We start from the raw sequence: 18,552 nt of genomic DNA, 5'->3' as shown, positions 1-18,552 counted from the left end.
GTCTTCAATGCGAGCAGCGTAGCCCCCAGGAGAGTGCCTATGCAAAGCAAGGTGATGCAACCGTTTTCTACCGTTGCAGTGATTGCGCGCAGAAACATAAAGCGCCCCGAGCGTTATGCAACGCGTCTGAGTTTCAGATGCAGCGAAAGCCTTGTCCAGCAGTCACAGCGTGCGGAGCGAAAGAAAGTGCTTCGTACCGTTCGAGAACTGGGCCCGCCACAAGCAAGCCATTCGTAAGCACGCGGGTTATGCAGCAACTTTACGCTACTATCGAGAGCTGGGAGCGTGTGCGCGTGTTATACTCCTGATATGGCAACTATGTGCGCTACGGAAACGGCCTCATTGCATTCGCTATATTTGGCGGTGTTTTCTGCCGTCAATTTTGGGAGGCAGTCTGGCAACATTGACCCGCAAAGCTGGCAACAGACTTCTACCACACCAGTCGGAACTCTGCCGTCGAAGCCCCCGTTCTGCAGACCATTTGTGCATAATGGTTGCAAGGTTTTGTAACTGCGTTGGCAGCGCCCTTCGCGCGCGCAGCGGGGCGGTATGTTTTCCCTAGTGATTATGAAATGGTGCGTTGCGAGGCCAGTGCAATGCCTCGAGCTCTGAGTGGGCCGTATTTTGCCGTTCCGTGAACAATGAACCTGCTGCACCATTCTAGGCCGGTTGGCCCTCATCTGTGGGCACAGCCCAGTACAACGTGTAGGAATTAGTGAGTAGAACTTCTGTTTTTTCTATGTCGTGAGGTTTACTGACGCGCGTATAGGTGCAATGCACCGGCCGTGGTTGCGCAGTGGCTATGGTGTTGGGCTGCTGAGCACGAGGTCGCGGGATCGAATCCCGGCCACGCCGGCCGCATTTCGGTGGGGGCGAAATTCGAAAACACCCGTGTACTTAGATTTAGGTGCACGTTAAAGAACCCCAGGTGGTCGAAATTTCCGTAGTCCTCCACTACGGCGTGCCTCATAATCAGAGAGTGGTTTTGGCACGTAAAACTCAATAATTTAATTTTTTTAGGCGCAGTGCCACGCAGAATGGCTAATACAAAAAGGGGGTAGCTATCTGTAGCTCACTGTACAACACACAGGGCAAAGGAAATCCGTTTTCAGCAACTATATTAACATGTATGTAAATCTTACAACGCTACTCATTCGAAGCGCGCGCAGGTGCGTCTTGAAGAAAAGTTATGCAGGGTACATAATTTAGTACGTAATTTACGCTAATTACGCTCCAACCACGAGAAACATAATTTGACTATATAACATTGCACCGAAAAACCTAGAGCGAAATAAATTCTCAGTTTCGTGTGTATACTTTTAGTCTCTCCTGTGCACAAGGTTTTTCGCGGAATGCATTAGTTGACAGCCTATCTTATGATTGTACTCACTTCACATCACATTTGTTTATTGGTTTACTCGTTTGTTTTGCGACATATTTATGAAATGCCGGCATGTATACATTTTCAACATTTGACATAACCCTGTATGTTTTGTAGGGATAACCAAGGACGTGTAGTTCTCAGCACCCAGTCAACTGCCAGAAGGGACTCAAACACAGGCCATCAGTAAGTGGACATCAGTTGCAATTTCACATTATGCAGTCGGCGGCTGCCTTGTACTGAGGTTTTTGTTTTTAATGATGTGGCGATGTCGTTCTAACGTGCATTTTGACCAAAAAGGCGCCATCGTGTCTATCTAAGGCATATATGGTTGCCAATCTCTACGAGGGACATGTGTTCGTGAAGCATTTGTATTAGGCAGTGTGGTCGCCCAATGAGTCAGATATCAACACTGTATTTTGCCAGTGCCAGCAAGTAGTTGCGAGAAACACGATATATTATGACGCTGTAAGCTATTTCATTATATCGAAGGAATGTTTTGCAGCACGAAAAAAGGTTGCTATTCCAGGTAAATATGTCTCTTCTCACAAGTTGTATAACCAAACTGTGGATGTGTGAAAAATTTGTGACATATGCATGGATTTTAATTTATCCTTCAGTAATGCTTCTAAAAGACTATAAATGGCATGTGACTGCATCTCCAATGAACAGGTCATACACATAGTCCTAAGTGGTAGTTCCATGCAGTATCGCACTCTATATAACCTTTCCTTTCAGAAGCATTGGAACTGGTGGGTGTGTTTTCAGAACAAGTGCATTTGACATTATAGTGTGAATTCGGTTTTCTTTGTGTTGGCTCACTGACACAAACAGTGCAAAAATCAGTTATGCCGTGAGGCTGATGACGACTTACGCTGCTAGAAATGCTGCACTTCATGCTTTATAGTACTGCATGACATTTAAAGCAAAGCTAACACATAAACTGATCAAGAAAGCTAACCGCAGTTTTATCTGTTTTCCTCAAAGGAAGCTTGTCTTTTATGGACTGTGTTAATCTGAGCTCTCCACTGATGTTTCAGTAGTATTATCCCTTAGTGAGTGAGAGATTGGGGGCAATTAGTCATGTTAGTGTTTAAATGGTATTCTAATTATGTGAATTTGTTTCAACAAAGTTGTCTAGATTACATTATTGTGCAGTGTACAGCTTATGAAAGCGTCAGCAACTGAGTTGCTAACATGCATATGCATTTATCACTATGCAGGTGGAACTCAGCTGTACCACTGCGGTGCTGCGGAAAATGCCAGTGGCTTTGCAACAGCTGTTTCACAGCATGTCGGTATGTGCTAACTTACAGTTATGTTGGGATGGTCTAGTATTATGGACCAATGTTACTCTGTATTGTGACAGATCCACATAAGTGATGTAGTGAGTACGGCGAAAACTTTTGAATGTTTGACTATGGTACATAGAAAGGCTCTCCTTTTCACCGCTAGAGCAGGCGAGAAGAGCATGCAGTCACTCCTGCACGTACATATATTTAAAAACATGAGAGCCATATATAATATATAAATGTAATATATATACATACATACACACACACATTTGTATGTGTGTGTATATATATATATATATATATACACGCACAGTGAGAGAGAGATACAGATATAGATGTGACTAAAGGCAGGCACGTTGCATCTTTCATCGTGAATTGACCTGCACAGCAAAAAAATACACCAACCACAGAGAAGCCCACATCTTAACAGATTTGATACTTCAGGTGTGCTATTTCACACGAGGGGAAGGGAAAGGGGAGAACGTCAGAAAAAAGCACCCCAGTGATTTTGAAGCAATAGCACATATAGTACTAATGTGATGGGCCCAGGAAAGGTTTGGTGCGATATTAATTCGTAAGTATTTGTAGGAAGTAGCTATAGAAATTAGCTTATTATTTACGTTATATTGGAAAGAAGAGATGAAGCGAATGAAGAGAATGAAGTGAGTCTAAACAATGCTTCCTACAATCACTATATCTGAACTTTTTCTTTTAAAAGAAAGAAAATCATCAAATTCGTTGATGTGATAGTCGAGGAAAACAATTTCTTTGCTGCCATGTAATCAGGTAGGAGCGGTTGAGGTAAAGCTATCTTTTAAAGGAGTTTATTGAGCAGATCTTAATGAAACATGCATGCAGGCAATTTTACTTTTTGTGACAAATCTGGCAGGTTAACTGAACTTTGCTGCTGCCACCATCATAATTTGAACACACCGTCATTCTGCTGCTTAACTACTGCAAAACTGCGAAGTCGCCACAATCAGCCTACGAACACAGCCTTGCTGCATTGTTGCCTTGTCGCCCAGGTGCCTGGCAGTAGAAGAGGCCAGGGCACCGAAGCGCCCCAAGTGTGGCCTGCTGCCTTTCTTCAGCCACTTTGAAGAATTTGTCAAGCAAGCAAAGGCCACCTTTCGCTAGTCCGAGCGTCCCGCCGACCACGGAAAGTGGCACGCATACGGGGTTCCGGTCATGCTTGCCACTATCGGCAGCATCACCTTTGAGCACCAAAGAACACTCCCTGAGGTGAGGATGCTTACAACCAGTCTTTCATTCACGCTAGCTCCAAAGTCTGCCTCAAATTTCGGCCGTGCTTGGGTACTTCCACGCGAGTTGTTGACTGTGATCGATAAGAAAAATATGACCTCCCATCATTCGCTAAAAAGTGTTCAAATTGCTAATCTGTCTCCAAAAAAGGTGCTTTGTATATGGTAGCGCATGCCGAGATCTTATTTTGTTGGTGGGGTCAAAAAGCGGTGCTTTATAGACAGTTTTGTTCTCCGTACCTGATGCAACTCTCAGCAGGATGTCACACTGCTTGCCTATCGCCGCGTGCTATTGTGGGCTTGAAGAGCTTTAGCTGATAACAACAAGCAGGTCTAGGAGATATCGCATTGTCGAATACTCGAATACTATTTGAAAGCAGTCATCAGGAAAACTGCCCAGTAATGAAAGCAGTGTAGACCAGGGCATTGTTCTGGTTCAATCACTTTAGAGGATTTCATTTTCATTCGGCGCTGACTGGCTAAACAAGCGCTGCACCAATGAAGCTAGACTCCATATTACACAAAAGGGAAAGTATCCGTGAAATTCATTGGCCCAGAATACGGCCCCTGGTGTTTGTACGCCTTTTGAAGTACGAGGTAGTGCAGCAAGACGAAGGTTAGCAGGGAAACAACACGATTACTATGTTGTCTCCATAATAGCTTTGTCTTGCAGCGCCACCTCGCCCTTCAGAAGGCACCCAACGCCAATTAGCCCAGCTTTGTTCACTGCTGTGTGAATGTGTGAAAGTTCAGACTGGCAGTGAGGCAATATTGTCATTGTGGTATATAAAATTGCATCAGAAAGTTGACTGCATCAGAGGAAGCACTCTGAAAACGCTGCGAAAACCCCATAAGTTGTTTCATTGCAAGCATATTTTGTATCGCTAGTTGTTGCTCGGTCAATATTAGGATATGCTAAGACAGGAACCAAATTGAAATCTGATAAACGCAGGAAAGCGCGTCCTTGTTGTATTTCGATTTGCTTCGCATAATCAAACATTGTAATCCCATTTTGGTAGAGTTGCCACCTGACTAACTTGCCACCTCCCTAAACCAGTACATGATAAGCTGCATTGCAACATTGTTGAAATCAGTCTGAAGGGAATGAAGGACGATGGGATCAGAACATGGGCACTGTACTTTGCTCCCTTTGCGATGTTTTATTTCAACCACGTTAACCTACGAACTCACCGTTTGGATCGTCCATTGCAAGCACTTTGTCAGGGTCGACAACTCAATTTGTTCCGCGCAGATTGATATCCAAGTAATTGGACTTTTTAAGCTTTCCTTGATTTGTGAAATTATGTATCTTGTTGTCATCTAGCCTTTTACGTTTTGCTGGGTTGTTTTTAGGCTGCTAATATGCCTTACGAATAATCTGAAACAATAGCATGAAGATTTCAAAGGTGTGTTCGAACCGTGCATAAAGCATTCAGATATTCTCTTTAATTCTGCAAAGCTCCAAGGTATCAAGCTCCAAGGTATCAAAGCTCCAAAGCTCCAAGGTAAGTACTCAAGGTATCGTTACTTCATTTTGTTTGTATTCCACCGACTTTATGAAACTGATTTTCTCACTCCTCAATAAGTGGCATTTTTTTTCTCTTAAACCAAATATTCGGTTTAAAACCTACCATAAACACTCTGCCTATGACTTCTGCTGTTCAGCGTGACTTTGCTGGTTCAATGCAGAGCTACTGCTGTAGATAGATTTGGAGGGGGCTGAATGCGAAAATGCTTCTGCACTACACGCTTTTCCATCACACCAAGAAATACCAAATACTCAAAGCTAATGTAAAGACCACCGCTTCAGCGTTTTTCATAGCCCTCGTGTTGCTTTAGAAAGTCTTACCCCATCGCTAAATCAAACCCAGATACCACTAAATCAAATCTCCGCTGTCCCCACTAAGGTGCGCCGCACCACTTTGCAGCTAATGTGTGTGAAGAAACAAACACACGGGAGTATCGCATTCCACCTAGGGTTGGCTTTATTCCATAGCTCAGGTAATTCGTGGTAGAGGCCTCCTCAAGAGAAAAAAATAATCACTTTTTAGCGCGATTAGAAATACATCCTGAAGTGAATTATTAGGCTGCAAGTGATCTGAATTAAATGATTTGCATTTGCACAATTCAGTCAGCCAATGTGATATTTAAGTGCATCTCAAAAGCAGTCGGCCAAATAGCGCTTTATGTACGATCTCTGCAGGTCGTTCTACTGGTGGACTTCCACAAGATATACACGTTGCCCTACCAACTGAAGATTAGCTGTCTCGAGCCTGATCATCGCGAGGTGAAGAAGCGCTACAGTGGGGCACTGCAAGCCTACAGGACGCACAACGTCGACGGGCCCCTGGAGAAACCGAACCTGTTCGCATCTTTCATTTGAATGCATTCATGAAACCAGCTATTACAAGATACGTCGCTGGCCCGGGCCCGCCTATTTTGCAACAGGCTATAGGTTTATCTTTCTTTTTACAAGAACGTTATGAATGCATATTGAATTACCAAGCAAATAAATATAGTCAAATTAGCTTTCGTGAAAAAAATGAAAAGGTAACATGATAGCCTGGTACACTGTAGGCTCGCCAAGGTCCACTCACCCCCTCTGGAATGCAATGGTTCGGCGCATACAAAACTAATCCTAATTACGCACGTGGAGCCGCCAGATTTCAGAGTGAATAAACGGATATGCACAAATTTCCTTTCACGAAAAAAAAGGACTAATTTCAGCCCTGCCAGCCACAACCATTTCTCCTCGAACCGCCAGTTCGGCGCAAGCAGCATTCTCCCAGCTGATGCACGTCCTCACTAGAATTTACACGATGAGTAAGCGGATGTGCGCAAATGGTATATCTTCAAAAAAAAAGGGTAAGCCTATAGCCCACTAGAATTTCGGCCCAGCCAGCTACAATCATTTCCCCGAAAAGCGTTGCCTCGGCGCAAGCAGCACCATCCCTGCTAATGCACGCTATCAAGGGAACTTGCACGATGAATAAACAGATTGCATTTCAAGGAAAAAATAAATCTATAGCTCATTACAATTTAGGCCGACCAGGGTACAATCGCTTCCCTGAAAAGTGCGGCTGTGACGGAAAGCACCCTCCCCTGACCACTGCTCCCCCTAAGCTGATAATATAGCCGGTGATGCAAGTTTCCACAATGAACGAACAGATAGACGCTAATTGCATTTAACGGAATTGTAGCCCTTCAGAACACTCCTGTCAGCCACGTAACTTTAGTTTTCTCGAAAATGCTGGATATGCGAATATATCAATTCCCGCGCATGCGCCGGGCCGACTTACGCGATAAAGAAGCTATTGGAGACAGAATAATTTCCTGGGAAAGAAAATGAAAAACTGGTAAGTAAATATCCGTTTCAGCCAGGAAAGAAAGTACTGAACAAAGCACCATTAACGAAGATTATACCATGCGTGAAAAGCATGCGCACAGAGAGAAACGCTGCGACATGCTCTGGGAATGTGCCGGCAACAACGCCACTCAAGCTGCGTCAGCTTGCGACGCGTTCATTACCGCGGCCATACCAGCGTACAGGAGACCTCGAGATCGCATCTTTCCGACGCCGCCCCAGCTACGGGAGCTGCCTGGGACATTCTCCGTCGGCGTTGCCACCACTGGGAGGTGGCTTTAAAAAGATCGAAGTTGGAACATCGCCGCTGGGCTGTCCAGCAAGCCGAACATGCCACCCGAGTCCACGGGCTTGAAGCCGCTACCTGAGGCCACCACAACCAAAACTGCCCGTGAACGAGCGGAGAAGCATGGCCTCTCTGTTCCGACATGGGATTAGCCAACGGCTGGGTAGGGACCTGCAGGCCCCCGCTTAGCTAAAATTTATTTTTTTTTCTTCCAACACGCTGATTCTCGCATATTTGAATCCCAGGGGATGATCTGACGTCTAGTTATGCGATAAATAAACGATTTGGGACCGAACTATTTTCTCGGAACGATGTAGAAACGGTACTTCTCTATAGCCACGGAAAATAGTAGATTCGCAAGGAAAATAACGTTCTTCCAAGACCACTGGTTCTCGCATGGATCACTTCACGCGCACGTTCTGACGTCAGTTACTGCGATAAATAAACGAGTGGGGACAGAATAATTTTCTCGAAAAAAAATTGTAAAACGGTAAGCCCAGGAAAATATTCGTTTTAGCTAGGGAAAATGAAGATCTCCCAAGAGCAGTGGTTCTCGCCTAGATCTCTTCCCGTGCACGTTCTAACGTCATTTTATGCGATAAATGAACGAATGGGGACAGAATTATTTTCTCGCAAGTAATGGAATAAAGGTAAGTCTATGGCATAGGAAAATATTCGCTTCAGCTAAGGAAAATGAAGATCTCCCAAGAGCAGTGGTTCTTGCCTAGATCTCTTTCCGTGCACGTTCTAACGTCATTTTATGCGATAAATAAACGAGTGGGCACAGAATAATTTTTCCCCCAAAATCGGAAAAACGGTAAGCCTATAGCCCATGAAAATATCATGTTTCCAAAGAAAAATAAAGAGTCTCCAAAGCGCTGGTTCTTCACATATCTCAGTCCCCGGTACTGCGCAGACACCTTACAAGGCGATAAATAAACGATTGGGCATAGAATAATTTTTGCCCCAAAATCGAAAAAACGGTAAGCCTATAGCCCATGAAAATATCATTTTTCTGACGAAAAATAAAGTGTCTCGAAAGCGCTGGTTCTTCACATATCTCAGTCCCCGGGACTGCGCAGACGCCGTGTAACGCGATAAATAAACGATTGTGCACAGAATAATTTTTGTCCCAAAATCGAAAAAACGGTAAGCCTATAGCCCATGAAAATATCGTTTTTCCGACGTAAAATAAAGTGTCTCGAAAGCGCTGGTTCTCCACATATCTCAGTCCCCGCGACTGCTCAGACGCCGTTTAACGCGATAAATAAACGATTGGGCACAGAATAATTTTTGTCCCAAAATCGAAAAAACGGTAAGCCTATAGCCCATGAAAATATCGTTTTTCCGACGTAAAATAAAGTGTCTCGAAAGCGCTGGTTCTCCACATATCTCAGTCCCCGCGACTGCTCAGACGCCGTTTAACGCGATAAATAAACGATTGGGCACAGAATAATTTTTGTCCCAAAATCGAAAAAACGGTAAGCCTATAGCCCATGAAAATATCGTTTTTCCGACGTAAAATAAAGTGTCTCGAAAGCGCTGGTTCTCCACATATCTCAGTCCCCGCGACTGCTCAGACGCCGTTTAACGCGATAAATAAACGATTGGGCACAGAATAATTTTTGTCCCAAAATCGAAAAAACGGTAAGCCTATAGCCCATGAAAATATCGTTTTTCCGACGTAAAATAAAGTGTCTCGAAAGCGCTGGTTCTCCACATATCTCAGTCCCCGCGACTGCTCAGACGCCGTTTAACGCGATAAATAAACGATTGGGCACAGAATAATTTTTGTCCCAAAATCGAAAAAACGGTAAGCCTATAGCCCATGAAAATATCGTTTTTCCGACGTAAAATAAAGTGTCTCGAAAGCGCTGGTTCTCCACATATCTCAGTCCCCGCGACTGCTCAGACGCCGTTTAACGCGATAAATAAACGATTGGGCACAGAATAATTTTTGTCCCAAAATCGAAAAAAACGGTAAGCCTATAGCCCATGAAAATATCATTTTTCCGACGAAAAATATAGTGTCTCGAAAGCGCTGGTTCTCCGCATATCTCAGTCCCCGCGACTGCTCAGACGCCGTTTCACGCGATAAATAAACGATTGGGCACAGAATAATTTTTGTCCCAAAATCGAAAAAACGGTAAGCCTATAGCCCATGAAAATATCATTTTTCCGACGAAAAATATAGTGTCTCGAAAGCGCTGGTTCTCAGCATATCTCAGTCCCCGGGACTGCGCAGACGCCGTTTAACGCGATAAATAAACGATTGGGCACAGAATAATTTTTGTCCCAAAATCGAAAAAATGGTAAGCCTATAGCCCATGAAAATATCATTTTTCCGACGAAAAATATAGTGTCTCGAAAGCGCTGGTTCTCCGCATATCTCAGTCCCCGGGACTGCGCAGACGCCGTTTAACGCGATAAATAAACGATTGGGCAGAGAATAATTTTTGTCCCAAAATCGAAAAAACGGTAAGCCTATAGCCCATGAAAATATCGTTTTTCCGACGTAAAATAAAGTGTCTCGAAAGCGCTGGTTCTCCACATATCTCAGTCCCCGCGACTGCTCAGACGCCGTTTAACGCGATAAATAAACGATTGGGCACAGAATAATTTTTGTCCCAAAATCGAAAAAACGGTAAGCCTATAGCCCATGAAAATATCATTTTCCCGACGAAAAATATAGTGTCTCGAAAGCGCTGGTTCTCCGCATATCTCAGTCCCCGGGACTGCGCAGACGCCGTTTAACGCGATAAATAAACGATTGGGCACAGAATAATTTTTGTCCCAAAATCGACAAAACGGTAAGCCCAAAGCCCATGAAAATATCATTTTTGCGACGTAAAATAAAGTGTCTCGAAAGCGCTGGTTCTCCACATATCTCAGTCCCCGCGACTGCTCAGACGCCGTTTAACGCGATAAATAAACGATTGGGCACAGAATAATTTTTGTCCCAAAATCGAAAAAACGGTAAGCCTATAGCCCATGAAAATATCGTTTTTCCGACGTAAAATAAAGTGTCTCGAAAGCGCTGGTTCTCCACATATCTCAGTCCCCGCGACTGCTCAGACGCCGTTTAACGCGATAAATAAACGATTGGGCACAGAATAATTTTTGTCCCAAAATCGAAAAAACGGTAAGCCGATAGCCCATGAAAATATCGTTTTTCCGACGTAAAATAAAGTGTCTCGAAAGCGCTGGTTCTCCACATATCTCAGCCCCCGCGACTGCTCAGACGCCGTTTAACGCGATAAATAAACGATTGGGCACAGAATAATTTTTGTCCCAAAATCGAAAAAACGGTAAGCCTATAGCCCATGAAAATATCATTTTTCCGACGAAAAATATAGTGTCTCGAAAGCGCTGGTTCTCCGCATATCTCAGTCCCCGGGACTGCGCAGACGCCGTTTAACACGATAAATAAACGATTGGGCACAGAGTAATTTTTGTCCCAAAATCGAAAAAATGGTCAGCCTATAGCCCATGAAAATATCGTTTTTCCGACGTAAAATAAAGTGTCTCGAAAGCGCTGCTTCTCCGCATATCTCAGTCCCCGGGACTGCGCAGACGCCGTTTAACGCGATAAATAAACGATTGGGCACAGAAAATTTTTTTTCCCAAAATCGAAAAAACGGTAAGCCTATAGCCCATGAAAATATCATTTTTCCGACGAAAAATATAGTGTCTCGAAAGCGCTGGTTCTCCGCATATCTCAGTCCCCGGGACTGCGCAGACGCCGTTTAACGCGATAAATAAACGATTGGGCAGAGAATAATTTTTGTCCCAAAATCGAAAAAACGGTAAGCCTATAGCCCATGAAAATATCGTTTTTCCGACGTAAAATAAAGTGTCTCGAAAGCGCTGGTTCTCCACATATCTCAGTCCCCGGGACTGCGCAGACGCCGTTTAACACGATAAATAAACGATTGGGCACAGAATAATTTTTGTCCCAAAATCGAAAAAACGGTAAGCCTATAGCCCATGAAAATATCGTTTTTCCGACGTAAAATAAAGTGTCTCGAAAGCGCTGGTTCTCCACATATCTCAGTGCCCGCGACTGCTCAGACGCCGTTTAACGCGATAAATAAACGATTGGGCACAGAATAATTTTTGTCCCAAAATCGAAAAAAACGGTAAGCCTATAGCCCATGAAAATATCATTTTTCCGACGAAAAATATAGTGTCTCGAAAGCGCTGGTTCTCCGCATATCTCAGTCCCCGCGACTGCTCAGACGCCGTTTCACGCGATAAATAAACGATTGGGCACAGAATAATTTTTGTCCCAAAATCGAAAAAACGGTAAGCCTATAGCCCATGAAAATATCATTTTTCCGACGAAAAATATAGTGTCTCGAAAGCGCTGGTTCTCCGCATATCTCAGTCCCCGGGACTGCGCAGACGCCGTTTAACGCGATAAATAAACGATTGGGCACAGAATAATTTTTGTCCCAAAATCGAAAAAACGGTAAGCCTATAGCCCATGAAAATATCATTTTTCCGACGAAAAATATAGTGTCTCGAAAGCGCTGGTTCTCCGCATATCTCAGTCCCCGGGACTGCGCAGACGCCGTTTAACGCGATAAATAAACGATTGGGCAGAGAATAATTTTTGTCCCAAAATCGAAAAAACGGTAAGCCTATAGCCCATGAAAATATCGTTTTTCCGACGTAAAATAAAGAGTCTCGAAAGCGCTGGTTCTCCACATATCTCAGTCCCCGCGACTGCTCAGACGCCGTTTAACGCGATAAATAAACGATTGGGCACAGAATAATTTTTGTCCCAAAATCGAAAAAACGGTAAGCCTATAGCCCATGAAAATATCATTTTTCCGACGAAAAATATAGTGTCTCGAAAGCGCTGGTTCTCCGCATATCTCAGTCCCCGGTACTGCGCAGACACCTTACAAGGCGATAAATAAACGATTGGGCATAGAATAATTTTTGCCCCAAAATCGAAAAAACGGTAAGCCTATAGCCCATGAAAATATCATTTTTCTGACGAAAAATAAAGTGTCTCGAAAGCGCTGGTTCTTCACATATCTCAGTCCCCGGGACTGCGCAGACGCCGTGTAACGCCATAAATAAACGATTGTGCACAGAATAATTTTTGTCCCAAAATCGAAAAAACGGTAAGCCTATAGCCCATGAAAATATCGTTTTTCCGACGTAAAATAAAGTGTCTCGAAAGCGCTGGTTCTCCACATATCTCAGTCCCCGCGACTGCTCAGACGCCGTTTAACGCGATAAATAAACGATTGGGCACAGAATAATTTTTGTCCCAAAATCGAAAAAACGGTAAGCCTATAGCCCATGAAAATATCGTTTTTCCGACGTAAAATAAAGTGTCTCGAAAGCGCTGGTTCTCCACATATCTCAGTCCCCGCGACTGCTCAGACGCCGTTTAACGCGATAAATAAACGATTGGGCACAGAATAATTTTTGTCCCAAAATCGAAAAAACGGTAAGCCTATAACCCATGAAAATATCGTTTTTCCGACGTAAAATAAAGTGTCTCGAAAGCGCTGGTTCTCCACATATCTCAGTCCCCGCGACTGCTCAGACGCCGTTTAACGCGATAAATAAACGATTGGGCACAGAATAATTTTTGTCCCAAAATCGAAAAAACGGTAAGCCTATAGCCCATGAAAATATCGTTTTTCCGACGTAAAATAAAGTGTCTCGAAAGCGCTGGTTCTCCACATATCTCAGTCCCCGCGACTGCTCAGACGCCGTTTAACGCGATAAATAAACGATTGGGCACAGAATAATTTTTGTCCCAAAATCGAAAAAACGGTAAGCCTATAGCCCATGAAAATATCGTTTTTCCGACGTAAAATAAAGTGTCTCGAAAGCGCTGGTTCTCCACATATCTCAGTCCCCGCGACTGCTCAGACGCCGTTTAACGCGATAAATAAACGATTGGGCACAGAATAATTTTTGTCCCAAAATCGAAAAAAACGGTAAGCCTATAGCCCATGAAAATATCATTTTTCCGACGAAAAATATAGTGTCTCGAAAGCGCTGGTTCTCCGCATATCTCAGTCCCCGCGACTGCTCAGACGCCGTTTCACGCGATAAATAAACGATTGGGCACAGAATAATTTTTGTCCCAAAATCGAAAAAACGGTAAGCCTATAGCCCATGAAAATATCATTTTTCCGACGAAAAATATAGTGTCTCCAAAGCGCTGGTTCTCCGCATATCTCAGTCCCCGGGACTGCGCAGACGCCGTTTAACGCGATAAATAAACGATTGGGCACAGAATAATTTTTGTCCCAAAATCGAAAAAACGGTAAGCCTATAGCCCATGAAAATATCATTTTTCCGACGAAAAATATAGTGTCTCGAAAGCGCTGGTTCTCCACATATCTCAGTCCCCGGGACTGCGCAGACGCCGTTTAACGCGATAAATAAACGATTGGGCAGAGAATAATTTTTGTCCCAAAATCGAAAAAACGGTAAGCCTATAGCCCATGAAAATATCGTTTTTCCGACGTAAAATAAAGTGTCTCGAAAGCGCTGGTTCTCCACATATCTCAGTCCCCGCGACTGCTCAGACGCCGTTTAACGCGATAAATAAACGATTGGGCACAGAATAATTTTTGTCCCAAAATCGAAAAAACGGTAAGCCTATAGCCCATGAAAATATCATTTTCCCGACGAAAAATATAGTGTCTCGAAAGCGCTGGTTCTCCGCATATCTCAGTCCCCGGGACTGCGCAGACGCCGTTTAACGCGATAAATAAACGATTGGGCACAGAATAATTTTTGTCCCAAAATCGAAAAAACGGTAAGCCTATAGCCCATGAAAATATCATTTTTGCGACGTAAAATAAAGTGTCTCGAAAGCGCTGGTTCTCCACATATCTCAGTCCCCGCGACTGCTCAGACGCCGTTTAACGCGATAAATAAACGATTGGGCACAGAATAATTTTTGTCCCAAAATCGAAAAAACGGTAAGCCTATAGCCCATGAAAATATCGTTTTTCCGACGTAAAATAAAGTGTCTCGAAAGCGCTGGTTCTCCACATATCTCAGTCCCCGCGACTGCTCAGACGCCGTTTAACGCGATAAATAAACGATTGGGCACAGAATAATTTTTGTCCCAAAATCGAAAAAACGGTAAGCCGATAGCCCATGAAAATATCGTTTTTCCGACGTAAAATAAAGTGTCTCGAAAGCGCTGGTTCTCCACATATCTCAGCCCCCGCGACTGCTCAGACGCCGTTTAACGCGATAAATAAACGATTGGGCACAGAATAATTTTTGTCCCAAAATCGAAAAAACGGTAAGCCTATAGCCCATGAAAATATCATTTTTCCGACGAAAAATATAGTGTCTCGAAAGCGCTGGTTCTCCGCATATCTCAGTCCCCGGGACTGCGCAGACGCCGTTTAACGCGATAAATAAACGATTGGGCAGAGAATAATTTTTGTCCCAAAATCGAAAAAACGGTAAGCCTATAGCCCATGAAAATATCGTTTTTCCGACGTAAAATAAAGTGTCTCGAAAGCGCTGGTTCTCCACATATCTCAGTCCCCGGGACTGCGCAGACGCCGTTTAACACGATAAATAAACGATTGGGCACAGAATAATTTTTGTCCCAAAATCGAAAAAACGGTAAGCCTATAGCCCATGAAAATATCGTTTTTCCGACGTAAAATAAAGTGTCTCGAAAGCGCTGGTTCTCCACATATCTCAGTGCCCGCGACTGCTCAGACGCCGTTTAACGCGATAAATAAACGATTGGGCATAGAATAATTTTTGTCCCAAAATCGGAAAAAACGGTAAGCCTATAGCCCATGAAAATATCATTTTTCCGACGAAAAATATAGTGTCTCGAAAGCGCTGGTTCTCCGCATATCTCAGTCCCCGCGACTGCTCAGACGCCGTTTCACGCGATAAATAAACGATTGGGCACAGAATAATTTTTGTCCCAAAATCGAAAAAACGGTAAGCCGATAGCCCATGAAAATATCGTTTTTCCGACGTAAAATAAAGTGTCTCGAAAGCGCTGGTTCTCCGCATATCTCAGTCCCCGGGACTGCGCAGACGCCGTTTAACACGATAAATAAACGATTGGGCACAGAATAATTTTTGTCCCAAAATCGAAAAAATGGTCAGCCTATAGCCCATGAAAATATCATTTTTCCGACGAAAAATATAGTGTCTCGAAAGCGCTGGTTCTCCGCATATCTCAGTCCCCGGGACTGCGCAGACGCCGTTTAACGCGATAAATAAACGATTGGGCAGAGAATAATTTTTGTCCCAAAATCGAAAAAACGGTAAGCCTATAGCCCATGAAAATATCGTTTTTCCGACGTAAAATAAAGTGTCTCGAAAGCGCTGGTTCTCCACATATCTCAGTCCCCGGGACTGCGCAGACGCCGTTTAACACGATAAATAAACGATTGGGCACAGAATAATTTTTGTCCCAAAATCGAAAAAACGGTAAGCCTATAGCCCATGAAAATATCGTTTTTCCGACGTAAAATAAAGTGTCTCGAAAGCGCTGGTTCTCCACATATCTCAGTGCCCGCGACTGCTCAGACGCCGTTTAACGCGATAAATAAACGATTGGGCACAGAATAATTTTTGTCCCAAAATCGGAAAAAACGGTAAGCCTATAGCCCATGAAAATATCATTTTTCCGACGAAAAATATAGTGTCTCGAAAGCGCTGGTTCTCCGCATATCTCAGTCCCCGCGACTGCTCAGACGCCGTTTCACGCGATAAATAAACGATTGGGCACAGAATAATTTTTGTCCCAAAATCGAAAAAACGGTAAGCCTATAGCCCATGAAAATATCATTTTTCCGACGAAAAATATAGTGTCTCGAAAGCGCTGGTTCTCCGCATATCTCAGTCCCCGGGAATGCGCAGACGCCGTTTAACGCGATAAATAAACGATTGGGCACAGAATAATTTTTGTCCCAAAATCGAAAAAACGGTAAGCCTATAGCCCATGAAAATATCATTTTTCCGACGAAAAATATTGTGTCTCGAAAGCGCTGGTTCTCCGCATATCTCAGTCCCCGGGACTGCGCAGACGCCGTTTAACGCGATAAATAAACGATTGGGCAGAGAATAATTTTTGCCCCAAAATCGAAAAAACGGTAAGCCTATAGCCCATGAAAATATCGTTTTTCCGACGTAAAATAAAGTGTCTCGAAAGCGCTGGTTCTCCACATATCTCAGTCCCCGCGACTGCTCAGACGCCGTTTAACGCGATAAATAAACGATTGGGCACAGAATAATTTTTGTCCCAAAATCGAAAAAACGGTAAGCCTATAGCCCATGAAAATATCATTTTTCCGACGAAAAATATAGTGTCTCGAAAGCGCTGGTTCTCCGCATATCTCAGTCCCCGGGACTGCGCAGACGCCGTTTAACGCGATAAATAAACGATTGGGCACAGAATAATTTTTGTCCCAAAATCGAAAAAACGGTAAGCCTATAGCCCATGAAAATATCATTTTTGCGACGTAAAATAAAGTGTCTCGAAAGCGCTGGTTCTCCACATATCTCAGTACCCGCGACTGCTCAGACGCCGTTTAACGCGATAAATAAACGATTGGGCACAGAATAATTTTTGTCCCAAAATCGAAAAAACGGTAAGCCTATAGCCCATGAAAATATCGTTTTTCCGACGTAAAATAAAGTGTCTCGAAAGCGCTGGTTCTCCACATATCTCAGTCCCCGCGTCTGCTCAGACGCCGTTTAACGCGATAAATAAACGATTGGGCACAGAATAATTTTTGTCCCAAAATCGAAAAAACGGTAAGCCTATAGCCCATGAAAATATCGTTTTTCCGACGTAAAATAAAGTGTCTCGAAAGCGCTGGTTCTCCACATATCTCAGTCCCCGCGACTGCTCAGACGCCGTTTAACGCGATAAATAAACGATTGGGCACAGAATAATTTTTGTCCCAAAATCGAAAAAACGGTAAGCCTATAGCCCATGAAAATATCATTTTTCCGACGAAAAATATAGTGTCTCGAAAGCGCTGGTTCTCCGCATATCTCAGTCCCCGGGACTGCGTAGACACCGTTTAACACGATAAATAAACGATTGGGCACAGAATAATTTTTGTCCCAAAATCGAAAAAATGGTAAGCCTATAGCCCATGAAAATATCGTTTTTCCGACGTAAAATAAAGTGTCTCGAAAGCGCTGCTTCTCCGCATATCTCAGTCCCCGGGACTGCGCAGACGCCGTTTAACGCGATAAATAAACGATTGGGCACAGAATAATTTTTGTCCCAAAATCGAAAAAACGGTAAGCCTATAGCCCATGAAAATATCATTTTTCCGACGAAAAATATAGTGTCTCGAAAGCGCTGGTTCTCCGCATATCTCAGTCCCCGGGACTGCGCAGACGCCGTTTAACGCGATAAATAAACGATTGGGCAGAGAATAATTTTTGTCCCAAAATCGAAAAAACGGTAAGCCTATAGCCCATGAAAATATCGTTTTTCCGACGTAAAATAAAGTGTCTCGAAAGCGCTGGTTCTCCACATATCTCAGTGCCCGCGACTGCTCAGACGCCGTTTAACGCGATAAATAAACGATTGGGCACAGAATAATTTTTGTCCCAAAATCGAAAAAAAACGGTAAGCCTATATCCCATGAAAATATCATTTTTCCGACGAAAAATATAGTGTCTCGAAAGCGCTGGTTCTCCGCATATCTCAGTCCCCGCGACTGCTCAGACGCCGTTTCACGCGTTAAATAAACGATTGGGCACAGAATAATTTTTGTCCCAAAATCGAAAAAACGGTAAGCCTATAGCCCATGAAAATATCATTTTTCCGACGAAAAATATAGTGTCTCGAAAGCGCTGGTTCTCCGCATATCTCAGTCCCCGGGACTGCGCAGACGCCGTTTAACGCGATAAATAAACGATTGGGCACAGAATAATTTTTGTCCCAAAATCGAAAAAACGGTAAGCCTATAGCC

General features: G+C 43.6%; 1 long non-coding RNA gene across 1 annotated transcript; it reads left to right on the top strand.

The window, feature by feature from the left end:
- Positions 1-1,512: 1,512 nt before the first annotated feature.
- Positions 1,513-6,593, top strand: LOC139050933 (uncharacterized). The gene is made up of 4 exons (XR_011509155.1): positions 1,513-1,567; positions 2,605-2,679; positions 3,702-3,918; positions 6,142-6,593. It is a non-coding gene; the product is annotated as an uncharacterized lncRNA (long non-coding RNA).
- Positions 6,594-18,552: the final 11,959 nt, after the last annotated feature.

The sequence above is a fragment of the Dermacentor albipictus genome, chromosome 10, assembly GCF_038994185.2.
Source record: "Dermacentor albipictus isolate Rhodes 1998 colony chromosome 10, USDA_Dalb.pri_finalv2, whole genome shotgun sequence".
In the NCBI taxonomy this organism is placed as follows: domain Eukaryota; kingdom Metazoa; phylum Arthropoda; class Arachnida; order Ixodida; family Ixodidae; genus Dermacentor; species Dermacentor albipictus.
The sequence above is the reverse complement of the archived record's forward strand: the minus strand, read 5'-3'. Positions and strand labels throughout refer to the sequence as shown.